Source organism: Primulina eburnea, unplaced genomic scaffold (assembly GCF_022965805.1).
Source record: "Primulina eburnea isolate SZY01 unplaced genomic scaffold, ASM2296580v1 ctg448_ERROPOS400000+, whole genome shotgun sequence".
Taxonomy (NCBI): Eukaryota; Viridiplantae; Streptophyta; class Magnoliopsida; order Lamiales; family Gesneriaceae; genus Primulina; species Primulina eburnea.
Genome location: NW_027331260.1, coordinates 424,999 through 436,979, shown reverse-complemented (window position 1 = coordinate 436,979; position 11,981 = coordinate 424,999). Strand labels below are relative to the sequence as shown.

Here is an 11,981-nt window from a genome sequence, read left to right as displayed (position 1 = left end):
TGGAATACACAGATGAGTGAAGAGTCCGATTGATTGGGAACTAGTTGCATGATGTTGCGAAGAATTGGTAGCTCACAACCAAGAGAGCGTTGGAGCATCGAGGTACGAATATTACCTGGAACATCTTTAAGACTGAATTTTATCAAAGATTTTTCCCAATGTCATACAGAAAGGACAAGGGTGCAGAGTTTGCAAATTTGAGACAGGGTCAGCTGAACATTGAAGAGTATGTGCCAAGTTCTCTACCTTGCTACGATTTGCTCCACATGTTGCCGAGAATGACGAAGCTGTTGCTGATCAGTTTATCAATGGGTTGAATCTTGAGATTTTTACATTGGTGAACACCGGGCGACCAAATAATTTTGCTGATGCCCTGAACAGAGCCAAAGAAGCCGAAGCGGGTCTGATGAGATAGAAGGGAGCTTCGTATGTTCCTCAAGCACCGAGACCACAGCAACCCCCTCCCAGATTTGAGAGTGGTAGCACAAGTGGTGGGAAGAAAGACTATCTGAAAGCAAGAGGAAGATAGTTTAAGAAATCTGGCAGCAGTTCTTCTAACTTCAGTGGTTCCCGACAGAGCCAGAATTATACCGGGGCTTATTGCAGAACTTGCGGAGGGAGACATCCGACCGAGCAATGCCAGGGAGTGATTGGTAGTTGCCGTATGTGCAAACAGCATGGATATTTCTCTAGATTATGTCCACAGAAAGGTTCCCATGGATCCCAGAGAGCAGAATCAGCTAGATCAGTGGCTCAGACTGATATATGATCATCAGCTGTTCATTCTTTCCAGCCAGCACTAGCCCACTCACAGCCAAGGCCAGGAGGAATCCAGACAGTTAGCCAACCTCCTAGACAGCAGGCCAGAGTATTTGTTTTGACTGAGGAACAGGCACAGGAAGCACCAGATGATGTTGTTGCAGGTAACTGTTCTCTTTGTGGTTACCCTACTTACGTATTGATTGATACGGGTGCTTCTCATACATTTATTTCTGAACGATTTGCATTGAGTGATGCATTTCCTGTTGAGTCTTTATCTGATGTAGTGTTTGTCTCTTCTCCATTGGGGACAGGTTTGATATCAGTGAATTCTGTGAAACATTGTATGCTACAGTATGACGGGCATGAGATTGAGCTATATTATATTGTACTTGGGTTGTCTGATTTTGATTATATTATCGGTATTTATATGCTGACCAAGTACAGAGCTACTGTAGACAGTTTCCATAAGATTGTACGATTCAGACCTGATATGGCTGATGAATGGAAATTGTACGGTAAGGGTTCCTTTGATATCTGCGTTATCTATGTCTCGACTATTACAGAAAAGAGCAGAAGGATTCCTTGTCTATTCAGTAGATGTACTGAAGTCGAGTCCATCATTGGCAGACCTCCCAGTGGTATGTGAGTTTGCTGACGTCTTCCCGGATGAGATTTCGGGTTTGCCTCCGATTCGAGAGATAGACTTCAGCATTGAATTAGTACCAGATACAGTTCCGATTTCTAGAGCTCTGTACAGAATGGCACCGATTGAACTGAAAGAGCAGTTAGAAGATTTACTGGCCAAGGGATACATCAGACCGAGTGTTTCTCCTTGGGGTGCTCCAGTGTTGTTTGTGAGAAAGAAAGACGGTTCAATGAGACTCTGCATTGACTATCGGCAACTGAACAAGGCTACGGTAAAGAATAAATATCATTTTCCTCGTATATTTGATTTAGTTGATCAATTGCAGGGTTCTTCCGTGTATTCCAAGATCTATCTGAGATCTGGATATCATCAGCTGAGAGTCAGAGATTCTGATATCTCGAAGACAGCGTTTAAAACCAGGTATGACCATTATGAGTTTATAGTCATGCTGTTCGGTTTAACAAATGCTCCAGCTGTATTTATGGGTTTGATGAACCGTGTGTTTCAGAAGTATCTTGATGATTTCGTGATTATTTTTATCGATGATATTTTGATTTATTCGAATAATATGATTGATCATGTTGAGCATTTGAGAACTGTATTGAGAACTCTGAGGCTGAGAATTATATGTCAAGCTTTCGAAATGTGAGTTTTGGCTGAGACAGGTTGTATTTCCGGGTCACATTATATCTGGTGATGGGATTTTTGTTGATCCTAGCAAAGTTGAGGCCGTGATCAGTTGGTTGAGATCGACATCCGTACCCGAAATACGCAGTTTTATGGGTGTAGCAGGTTACTATCGACGATTAATTAAAGATTTCTCCATTATTGCTAAGCCGATTACTCAGCTGACTCAGAAGAATGCACTGTTTGTTTGGTCAGAAGAGTGCGGGTCCAGCTTCTTAGAGTTGAAGAAGAGATTAACCAGTGCTCCGATATTGACTATCTCGTTAGGTACTGGTGATTTTGTTGTTTATTGCGATGCTTCTCACAGAGGATTGGTTTGTGTTTTGATGCAGCGGGGACATGTGATTGCCTATGCCTCGAGACAGTTGAAGCCGCAGAAGACTCGCTACCCAATTCATGATCTTAAATTGGCGGCCATTGTTTTTGCACTGAAGATATGGCGACATTACCTATACGGTGAGAAGTTTGAGATATATTCTGATCATAAAAGCTTGAAGTATTTGTTTTCACAGTCAGAGCTGAATATGAGACAACGAAGATGTCTTTATTTGCTTAAAGATTTTGATTGTGAAATCATGTACTATCCGGGAAAATCGAATGCAGCAGCTGATGCACTGAGACGAAAGGTATGTTCTTTATCCTTATCGACGATTGGTGTTTCAAATTTGATTGAAGATTGCTTTCTTTCTAGATTGGTATTTGAGACAGATTGTAAACCGTTGCGACTTTATGCCGTTCAAGTTGAATCAGAGCTGATTTTGAAAATTAAAGCAGCTCAGAAAGTTGATCAGAATGTTCATGACTCGATTTCGATGGTCAGAGCAGGGCATCGATCAGAATATCAGGTACTTGATAGTGTACTGTATGTAAATAATCGTCTTGTTGTGTCAGATGTTTCAGATTTGAAACGACAGATATTGTCAGAAGCACATAGCAGACAATTAAGTATTCATCCTGGTGGCAGAAAAATGTACAATGATTTGAAAGACAGTTTTGGTGGAAACAGATGAAAGTTGATATTGCTAAATTTGTATCCAAGTGTCTGAATTGCCAACAGATAAAAGCGAAAAGAAAGAAACCAGGATGTCTATTACAGAGTTTGTCTATTCCTGAATGAAAATGGGATCACATTTCCATGGACTTCGTGAAGAAGTTACCGTGTTCCTCCCGAGGTTGTGATGCGATTTGGGTCGTTATTGACAGATTGACCAAATCCACATGCTTTATCCCATAGAATATGACTTACAGATATGACCAGATTGCAGAGATCTATGTCAGAGAAGTGGTCAGAGTGCAAGGAGTGCCGAATTCGATTGTATCAAACTGTGATCCTCAGTTTACTTCGCATTTTTGGCACAGTTTACAGCAGGCTCAAGGTACTAAGTTACATCTGAGTACCACATATCATCCACAGATCAACGGACAGTCAGAGAGGACTATCCAAACACTGGAGGATATGCTTAGAGCTGTAGTGCTAGATTTTGGCACTAGTTGGCAAGAATCTTTGCCGCTTTGTGAGTTTTCTTACAACAACAGCTATCAGACGAGTATTGAGATGGCACCGTTTGAAGCTTTGTACGGCAAGAAATATAGATCCTCTCTGTATTGGGATGATATATCGGAGGTACCTGAGATTAGGCCTGATATGATTCGAGAGGTGACTGAGAAAGTGAAGCTGATTCAGAAGAGAATGAAGACATCTCAGGACATACAGGCCAAATATGCCAATGTTCTACGTAGACTGTTGGTATTTGAGGCAGGAGACAGAGAATTCTTGAAGATTTCACCTTTCAGAGGAGTTGTCAGATTTGGCTAGAAAGGGAAGTTGTCTCCACGTTATATTGGGTCGTACGAGATTCTCGAGAAGATAGGAGATCGTGCCTATCGACTCGCATTACCGTCTTCTCTATCTGGAATACATGATGTCTTTCATGAATCTTTATTGTGGAAGTATATTCCCGATGCATCTCATATTATTCAGCCAGACGAGGCGAACTGGATGAGACACTGAGTTACTTCGAGAAGCCGATCCAGATTCTCGATCGTAAAGAAAAGCAACTCAGAACGAAGACTATTCCGCTTGTGAAAGTTCAGTGGAGTCATCATGGCATTGAAGAAGCGACCTGGGAAACTGAATCAGATATGAGACAGAGATTTCCAGAGTTGTTTTATTGATGTGAGTTCTCTATTCAGTTTCTGTAATACTTTCTTATTTGATATGATTTGATTGTCTTTGATTTCGGGGACGAAATCGTATCCTGTGGGGGAGAAATGTAATGCCCGAGATTTTATATCATGTTATGCGATTATTGATTTTGAATTGATATGATTATGAAGGACCCCTCCGAGACTTGATTTGAGTTGGCATGTGATATTTGATGTGCGAGAACAGAACCCCTCGCGCATATGTGCGAGCAGGAGGCGCGCATATGCGCGAGATAGGCATAGAACCTCGCGCATATGCGCGAAGGAGGTGCACGCATATGCGTGAACATGTGCAACCGTGACAGTAGGTCTCGCGCATATGCGCGGCGATGGTGCGCGCATATGCACGAGCAGCCGAGAAAACATACGCCAAGACAGAATGTCTCACGCTTATGCGCCAAGGAGGGTCACGCATATGTGCGAGACGTGAATTGCATAGAGTTAGCCACATGTTCTTTCATGCAACGTGTATGTATATAAATGTTGCAATTCCTTCAGCAAATTTAGGAAGAAAAGGGATGAGAAGCTCTGGAGAAAATTGCTTCAGATAAGAGGAATTGAATTTTATTGCAAGATCCGCTCGTCAGAATTTTGATCTGAATATATTTCTGTGATCCTCGTGTTAGCGGCTTCACACTGACGTAAGTTTTACTAAGTTTTGTTATGATTTGAAAATATGATATTGAAGGAATCAAATATGATTAATATATGGTGTTCTTGATATATTAGACATCGTATAATCGAAACCAGATTGAAGAACGGATACCGTATGAAATTGTTATGATTTATCAGATTTGATTTGGTTGAGATTATACAGATTTGATATCAGATTATTTTTGTCGATCGAATATGAGTTGAGATTGATATCTGTTGATATTTGTATTGATGGGTATATTGAGATTGTGCAGTTATGCCGTTGAAACAGAATTAGATTGAGTTCTGATTATATCCAATATTGATTTGAGTGGTACATTGATATTGGACTCCTCGATATTGTCATTGAAAGATTGAGTATTGACAGACTTCGAATTCGAGACTTCGACTTCGTTAGATCGAGAAAAGAAAGGTATAAATCAATGTTAACCGAGAGATCGACTCGAGTTAGATTGGACTTAAGTTTCCCAAAAACCACATATTTTATTTTATTGCATTGATGTTTGCAATTCATGAAATTTATATGCTTAATCTATTGAGTTATAGCAAAGCATGTATTGAGTAATCGGCGGACATGCCTAGTCTTTGGCGGAGATGCCAAGTCACTGGATGTTTGGTTTATATCGATGTTGCGTAGGAGCAGATCGGCTTATATTGCGGAGATTCAGTATATTGTGCCAATGTCCAGGAACCGGGATCCCTAGATTAGAAATGAGTCGAGCCTGAGATGATGAGTCACTAGTTGATTTACAGTTTTATATTGATTCATGTCTTTCAGATTTTGATACATTTTATTGATATTTGTTTCATGCTTTTGTATTTGTTATATGATTGCATGTACACATTGTTTATACTGATAATGTATTTCTCACTGGAGTTATCCGGCTGTTGTTGTATTTGTATGTGTGCATGACAACAGATGGGACAGGATCAGGGTCAAGAAGATGATGAGAGATTACAGTTAGCGTCGTGGAGATCCGGGCCCAGAAGTATATTAGGATTCAGCACTTGATATATAGTAGCTGAACCCTAGTTTGATTTTAATGTAATTGTACAAGACTTGTACTTTTATGTGGATGTTTATATCAGATTGATTCCATTATGTTTCCGCACTTGTATTTAAAAATAATAATAATATTTTAGACCCACTGTATTGAATTGATCCAATTATTCCCAAGAACGATTAAGAGATGAATTAGCGTCCGGGTCCCCACAAATACAACTTCCTTCTTTAAAAAAACCTCCTCAAGTATTGCATGATTTATTGAACGGAGTGAGTAATAAGAGCAAACATTTTCTAGAGAGCATCTGATCATAAAATAATATGTTTTGCTTCATGTCGATGGGAGGGAAGATAAATTCAAGTTTAATCGAGGCGGATCCCCTCCAATTTTTAAACTTCATGGTCAAAATTATCATTTAATCGGAAGCCTACTTCCATGTGAAGGTGGATCACCAAAGTTTGCTCAACTATATATTTACGACACAGAAAACGAAATTCCTAATCGGATTTCTGCTATTAGGTATATCTTTAAATCTATTTATTATATTGAATATACCATATTTTCTATTTTTATGTTCTAGAAATTAATTTTTATTTAATTGAAATATTTTTTCAGACAAAATAACGACACAAATAATCTGCATTTAGAGATAGTTTCTGATTTGAAGGCAATGTTTTGGTCAAGTGTTTTAGGATAACCAAAGAAAAAATGATGGTGGAAGGACGATCCGATGTGAAATTAAATTTTATTGGTAGAATAAGTGGTGACGGAAGGAGATATAATCTTCCATCTGCTTCTGAGGTTGCTGCATTAATTGTGGGAGATTTCGATGAGCCTTTAAGCAACCGAGATATTTTAGTAGAAACTCAAATAGGGCAACTAAAACGTATCAATGAGTTGAATCCCGCGTATCTTGCTCTCCAATATCCTATACTTTTTCCATATGGTGAGGATGGTTATAGAGAAGATATTCCATTTTCAGAATCTAAGCCAAGTGTTGGAGGAAGAAAAAAAGTGAGTCAAAGAGAATTTTTTGCTTATCGACTGCATGAAAGAGATTTTGAATCTTTGAGTATTTTGTTTTTGAGAAGACTATTTCAACAGTTCATTGTCGATGCATACACAATGGTTGAATCTGCAAGGTTGACATATATCCGGCTGCATCAAAAACAATTGAGATGTGAAATGTACAAATGTCTTCATGATGTGCTTTTGCATGGTGAAACAAACGCATCTACACAAGGAAGACGTATTATCTTGCCTTCTTCTTTTACTGGAGGGGCAAGATATATGATTCAGAACTATCATGTTGGAACTTTTCAAGTTCGCAATCTTGATTTTGATGTTAACAAAACTTGTTATTGTGTTTCTAACATATTTACTCAAGTGTGAAGTTGCAAACACAAGAAGCAAACCGAAACTGAATTCTGCACAAACTGAATTTCTGGCGAGCTTCTGTATTTTGAAGATATCTCTCAGCTGGATGATCCAAACGACAATCCGCCAATTGGACTGATTAGAAAACTCAATTTCGAACAAGTTGTATTTCACGTCAGTTGGGCAAAATCGGATGTTATCATGGCCTAACTGATCGCTGAACTACCGAACTGATCACACGAAAACAGCAATCAGTTGGGTTTGAGCAGCTGCAGTATTTTGGTCATATCTCTCAGCTCAGTTATCGAAACGAAGCGATTCAGTATGCGTTGGAAAGGCAAGACAAAGATCTACAAATCATTAATAGAAGTCAAAGTCTGAATCGAAGCTTAAGATGTTGCTAAATGGCGATGAAGCTACTGGTTCTGCACAAACTGAAATCAGCTGGGCTGATTTCAGCACACCTGCTGAAACTGAACTGACCTGCTGAAACTGAACTGACCAGCTGAACTGACCAACTGAACCAGACTAACTGAAAGACCAGTTGAGTTGACCAGAGTTGACCAGTTGACCAGAGTTGACCAGTCGGAAAAATGCCCAGTAAGCTGAATTTGACCGTTGCACTTCCCGAAACAGTACAGAAACTTTCCAACGGTCATATTCTTGTGTCTAACGTATATATCATTGTTGGGGCTTATAAATACAACATCTTGAAGATCAAACAAGAGCTTTTGAAGGAGATTAAAAGCATGGGCACTTAGCATGAAGAAATCAGCTAGTTGAGAGCACAAGCCCTTGTGTGAGGATACTGAGATGTACACTGTAATGATAAATTACTCACACACAATCACTCACACATATACAGAGAGTTTGAGCTGAAAAGTTTAGTTGAGTGAGTCTTTACACAAAGACGTAAAACATTGTGTTTGTAGTCTTTGCATATGAGACATTAAACAATATGCTGATTGTGAGGTGTTGCCTACAATCTTGAGTGCTAGGAGTTCAGTTTTAGGCAGTGGGTAAGTCCTAGCTGAATGGGTTTGTACAATGAGTTGTATAAATCAAAGTCTTCTAGTGGATCCTTCCCAAGGGGAAGAAGGGGTGACGTAGGAGTGTTTGAAATCTCCGAACATCCATAAACAAATTCGTGTCTATTTATTTATTGCATTTACTTATGATTTCCATAGTTTTAAAGATGCATTGTTGAAGCATTTTATGTGTTCTTCAAATACCAAAATATTGTACACCAAGTGTTTGATAAAATGCTTCAACTGAATATTTTAACTCATTCAACGTGCATATATTTTAAATGGTTTACAAAATATTTATTCGGTTTCTACGAAAGATTATTTCGAGTATTTTCCGCTTGGTTTGAACACCAAACTCGATTTAATTCATCGGTGTTCAATATTTCAAGAACCGAGCTATTGTAGCTCAACGATTACCCCCCCCCCCCCTAATCGATCCTATCATATCAAGATGTGATGGCTATATGTAAATGGGCCGGTTACCCAGATTTGTTTATCACATTTACCTGTAATCCAAAATGGCCAGAAATTGTGAGATTTATCGAGCACTATGGATTGATGGCTGAAGACCGTCCAGATATTGTTTTCATAATCTTTAAAATGAAGTTGTATGCCTTGATTAAAGATCTCCGAAAGAATAAAATATTTGGAAATGTTAAAGCAGGTAAAAAATTTATAATTTTTGTAATTATATATATGGTACTACTATTTTGGATTTTACAAAATTAATATTTTTTAGTAAATATAATTAATTCTTATTCTCATATTGTTAATACACCGTATAATTCCAAAAGCGAGGATTACCGCAGGCCCACATTTTGCTTTTCCTCTGTAAAGAAGACAAATATCCAGCAGCAGAGGCAATAGATCATATCATTTCTGCTGAAATTCCTGATGAAAAAAATGATCCTATTTATTATGGTGCAGTACGGGATCTAATGATGCACGGTCCATGCGGCAAAACAAGAAAGAACTCTCCATGCATGTCTAACGGTCGTTGTACAAAGCATTTTCCTAAAAAGTTCGTTGAAGTGACATCAATTGACGAGGATGGATACCCAAGTTATAAACACAAAGATAATGGGCGAACAATTATCAAGAATGGTGTTAATCTTGATAACAGATTTGTTGTTCCCCATAATCGTTATTTGTTTATTCGGTACGGAGCCCATATGAATGTTGAATGGTGCAATCAATCTCGAGCTATCAAATATTTGTTCAAGTATATAAATAAAGGACGTGATCGTGTGACTGCCTCATTCTATAAGAGCTCGGATGATGAGAGTTTAGGGAAAAATGTTGATGAAGTTAATATGTACTACGACTGCAGATATATTTCACCGTGTGAGGCTGCCTGGATAATTTTTTGATTTGATATTCAATACAGACATCCACCTATCGAGCGTCTGAGCTTTCATCTTCCGAACAGACAAAATATTTTTTTTTCAGATTCAGATGAAATCAGTACTGTTCTCGATAGACCTACTATTAACTAGAGCATGTTTCTTGCTTGGATGGAAGCTAATAAGAAATATCCAGAGGCAAGAGAATTAACATATGCTGAATTACCAATGAAGTTTGTTTGGAAGCAAGAAACACGAGAATTTGTTCCTACAAAACAGAGATTTTCCATCGGATGCATTTTTTATGTTCCTCCTGGTTGTGGGGAAATGTACTATTTAAGATGTCTTCTCAATGTAAACCGTGGCGCCACGTGCTATGATGATATAACTTTTGTTAATGGAAAAACATTTGTCTGAAAGACTCTGTCTGCATACTTGAGATTGAAGGGGGAAATTGTCTTGAATGTGGCATCCAGTGGTATAGCATCTTTTCTACTGCCTGGTGGAAGAACTGTCCATTCCCGCTTTGCAATTCCATTTAATCCCAATAAAGAATCAACATGCAATATCAAACAAGGGAGTCATCTTGCAGAGCTTATTGTAAAATTTAAACTTATCATTTGGGATGAGGCTCCAATGACGCATAAGTTTTGTTTTGAAGCTTTGGATAAAAGCATGAAAGATATAATGAGATTTGTCAATCCTTCAAGCCTTCATTTGCCTTTTGGAGGCAAAATGGTTGTTTTTTATGGCGATTTTCGACAAATATTGTATGTTATTCCAAAAGACAGTAGACAAGATATTGTTCACGCCACTATCAATTCTTCATATCTTTGGAGACATTGTATAGTTTTGAGATTGACAAAAAATATGCGATTACAGAATCTAGGCTCTGATGAAGAATGTGCTAAAATCAAAAAAATTTCAGATTGGATTGCTGATTTAGGAGATGGAAAAATTGGAGAAATTGGAGAATATAATGACGGTTATGGCACAATAGATATTCCTGATGAACTTTTGATCAAACATGGCAATGATTCTATTGCAGCAATAGTTGAGAGTGTGTATCCGTCATTAGACAACAATATCAATAATAATGCATATTTTCAGCAAAGAGTTATTTTGGCACCAACACTTGATGTCCTTCAATCCATAAATGAATACATGATATCTCTAAACCATTCAGAGGGAAAGTTGTATTTAAGTTCTGATACGACGTTTCAGTCAGATAGAAATGTTGATTTGCTGAATGATGTGCATACCCCTGAATTCTTAAATGGAATAAGATGTTCTGTAGTACCAAATCACGAGTTAAATTTGAAGGTTGGAACTCCGGTTATGTTGTTGCGGAATATAGATCATTCTCTTGGATTATGCAATGACACTAGATTGATCGTGACAAGGCTCGGAAACCATGTTTTGGAAGGACAGATTATAACTGGAAGTAATGGAGGTCATAAAGTACTTATTCCAAGAATTTCATTGACGTCTTCTGATCCAAGACTTCCTTTTAAATTTCAACGAAGACAGTATCCTTTGATTGTATCATACGCAATGACAATAAACAAAAGTCAGGGACAATCATTGTCTAATGTAGGACTTTTTTTTTGAAGAACCTTGTTTTTTGTCATGGTCAGTTGTACGTTGCTGTATCCAGAGTTACGAATCCTAAAGGTCTAAAAATTTTGATATGTGATGGTGATAGCAACCCGAAAAAATCAACGAAAAATGTTGTCTTTAAGGAAGTTTTTCAAAATTTGTAATTTTTTTTATTTTTTAATTGTATGATCTATAATCCATTTAGTTTATTAGTATTTTAATTTTAATTTTAATTTTAATTATTTTTTCAAATGTGCATTCTTAATAATTTAATATTTAATTATATAAACTAACATCTCGTGTCAATTTAGTAAATTCCCCCAAAATGAATTTGTTGAATGAGAAAATTATGTATAATGTAAGTATCCGTTCAACATATTAAATGTTTAATAATTACTATATAATTTATATGTTATTGTACCAATTAATAATGAATATGTTATTGTATCGTGTCAATTCGATGACTTTTCAAATTTCAAATTAGAATATGACCCCTTATTGAAATTAAAACCCCATTATTTTTATTACAGTTATTGTTTTGTACATTGTACATAAATTTATATGTGTATATGATTTAATTGATAAACACATTATATCATTCATTGTCTAATACAAGTGTGATATTATTTTTTTAGCCAAAATACAAAAGTAACTCTTTTATTCAGTGATTCATTAT

General features: G+C 37.4%; 1 pseudogene; it reads left to right on the top strand.

The window, feature by feature from the left end:
• Positions 1 to 3,332: 3,332 nt before the first annotated feature.
• LOC140821182 (uncharacterized) lies at positions 3,333 to 11,469 on the top strand (annotated as a pseudogene).
• Positions 11,470 to 11,981: the final 512 nt, after the last annotated feature.